Source organism: Carlito syrichta, unplaced genomic scaffold (assembly GCF_000164805.1).
Source record: "Carlito syrichta isolate Samal-C Ts95f unplaced genomic scaffold, Tarsius_syrichta-2.0.1 Scaffold305697, whole genome shotgun sequence".
Classification (NCBI taxonomy): Eukaryota; Metazoa; Chordata; class Mammalia; order Primates; family Tarsiidae; genus Carlito; species Carlito syrichta.
In genome coordinates this window covers 9760-13012 of record NW_007249793.1, presented here as the reverse complement: position 1 = coordinate 13012, position 3253 = coordinate 9760, and positions in this window count along the sequence as shown.

Genomic DNA, 3253 nt, shown 5'->3' with positions numbered 1-3253 from the left:
TCATTTAGGCTCCTCTGGCATTTATTCCTCCCTCTTATACTTTTCCTCTCTGCCTGTTTAACTTCTGGGATGGTCTGAGCTATAAAAACACATCTCTGGTTGTTTGATTTCTGTGTAGGCTGGCCAGGGTGGATCTAAGCACTGCAGGGGTGGTTTATGAAGTGTAAGATTCAGGTAATTTATTTGTTGGGGGTGGGCAGGTGAGTGGGTCCATATTCTATTTGAGTCTTTTACTGTTTAAAGCATCTTATTAAGTCATAAACAGCCCAGATGGATGTGGTTGTGATGGGCATGGGATAAATGAGGAAATAAAAATAAATAGTTTGTGCATCGATTGGAGCTTGCCTTTAGATTGCATCTTTTTATTATAATACCATTCTATTAAAAAAAAAACTCTAGCAAGAGTCCCCAGAGCAGAGCCGAAAGGATATTTTTAACTTGAGTATTATGCTGCCTTAATTGTATCTTCGCTGGGCAGACATAAACATAGGGTTACTGGCAAGAAGGAAAAAAAGGCCAGTTCATTTTCTGATACATCTGTGAGCTCTGACAAATGTAACATATTGGAAGGTCTCACCCATGGCTTGTCTTGTCCAAAAAGGTCAGAAAGGCAAGCGTGGCTAGAGAAGAAATCTTAAAACAGAAAATGACTTTGCTTGGCTGTTGATTAGAAAATGGAAGAAGATTTTGTTTGATGGCAGGTCAGAAAAGCCTTGCCACCTGGAAGTCTTAGCTGCTGAATGAAAGGCACCAAACAGAAGTCACTAGGGCCTTGAATACTTTCAAGTGGTCAAGAGGGTGAAGTATTTTAGAGATAGAAGATGTAAATGAGGGTGTATATGTGCTTTCCCAAGCAAGGGGGCATCTATAACATACATCTTTATTGCTATAAACTTGTTAGTTCATAATGGGGCTCTCACCTATATTCTTCCTGTATTTCCTTCCTTGTAATCCCTTCAAGCCAAGGAAAGCCCCCTCTTCCCTCATAGATAAAGCATAAGGGATGGAGGTATGGAAAGTTATAATGAGTACAGGGTGTATAGGAACTGTGCTTTCCCTATCAGACTCAGGCACCTCCTCCTTCAATATATAAAAAGAAATAAAAGGAAAACAAAACAAGCACAAACCCAAGCATATAAATACAAAATTAATAAATTATTCTCTTTCTGATCTGGGCAGCTTTTAGGTATTGTAGAATTTGTTTTAAGGCCTCACCAATAAACAGTGGGAAATAAGGAGACTTAATGGAAACACTAAACCCACATCAACCCAAAAAAGTGACAAGAAAAGAGCTTCTTGTGTCCTTGGTTGAAGCAATAAATAAAAAAAAATACTTATTTTCAGAATATTTATGAAGAATAGGAAATGAGATAAGGTCTTTCACCTTTTAGACACTAACTCATGTTTGACCTGGGTCAGTATGACAACTTAATTGGCCAAACTCTTACATTTCCCAACTGCTAAGTTAATTTGCACTTGACAGGTCAGTTTGCAGATTCTTGGACTCGAGTTCAGCAGGAACTTTGCCCAGGAATGAGTTGGTATGCTGGAACCTGAAGGCTAAAAAGCTCCCCCAAAGTCTCATTCACTCTATGATCATCCCAGCAGAAGATGATTCTAAGTTCTGGTTTATGGTGTTTCCAAGTACTTAGGCACAGAAATCCTCTCCTCCAATTATAAATGTCATCAAAGGAAGCTTTAATACCCTTGTTTATTCCATCAGTCCCTCTTTTACTCTAGTAAGATAATTCTGGAAAAATGGTAAATGCCAACAAAAAGAAAGCCTTGTGTGGCAGGAAGGACCAGATTGCCTTGGGTTCAATTTCTAGCTTTACCACATAAGGACCTTCTGATATTGGTTGATTGTTTACCCTTTCTGAATGTCAGTGTCCCTGTTTGTAAAGTGTGAATTAACTGAGATGTATTTATAACACCTGGCCCATAATAGGTGCGGGATCCTTGGTTTTAAAAAATTAACTTTGTTGTATTGTATAGAAGGTCAATTTTTCATTTTTTAGGAATTGCCACACTGTTTTCCATAGAGGTTGAACTAAGTTGCATTCCCACCAACAGTGTAGAAGTTTTCCCATTTCTCCACACCTGTGCCAGCAACAGTTGTGTTTTGATTTGTTAATGATGGTCATCCTTACTGGAGTTAGATGGCATCTCATTGCAATTTTGATTTGCATTTCTCTGATGATTAGTGAGACTGAGCATTTTTCATGTATTTGTTGGCTGCTTGTATATCTTCTTTTGAAAAGTGTCTATTCATGTCCTTTGTCCACTTTTTAATAGTGTTATTTATCTTTTTCCTTTCAGCTCTTTTGAGTTCCTTGTAGATCCTGGATGTTAGGCCTTTGTCAGATACATAATTAGCAATATACTCAGAGGAACATATATGCTGTTCTACCAAAAAGACACCCGCACACGCATGTTTACAGCTGCACTATTCACAATAGCAAAAACATGGAACCAACCATACTGCCCATCGAAAGTAAACTTGAAAAGAAAATGTGGTGTATATACACACGAGTATTATGCAGTCATAAAGAAGAACAAAATCATGGACTTTGCAGCAAATTGAATGGAGTGGGAGATCATTATACTTAGTGATCTATCACAGAAACAAAGAACTGAATACTGCATGTTCTCACTTATAGTGGACCCAAACATTAATAATAGCACAAGGGAGGGATCAGTGGTTTTTGGGCAGTGTCAGGGGAGAAAATGAGGAAGGGGGTCACCTAATAACATGACGTGTACCTGGTCCCAAACCAGGGTAGGCGAGAGCCAGTTGGAGGCCCAAACTTTACCTGCACACAGCCAACTTGTGTAGTTAATTCTTACTTGTACCTCACATCTCTACAATAAAGTTAAAAAAAATTAACTTTGTTGAATTAGACGAATAATAAAATGCATTTAACTGTTTTATGAGTTTTTTTTTTTTTTTTTTTACGACTTGTTGCATTCTGTAACTACCACTATAATCAAGATATAGAAAATCTCTTCCACCCTAACAAAAGCTATTTTGCTCTTTCCAGATGATTTACATCATCACCCTGGGTAGGACCCTGGCAAATACTAATCTGCTTTTTGTCACCATAGATTAGATTTTGTTTTTTTTTTTGTGTCATATAAATAGAAACATATGGTGTATATTCTTCTGTGTCTGGCTTCTTAGCTTAGTGTAATGTTTTTGGAAATCTAGACATTTGTGTGTATTAGCAGATTATTCTTTTTATTACGGTTTCAT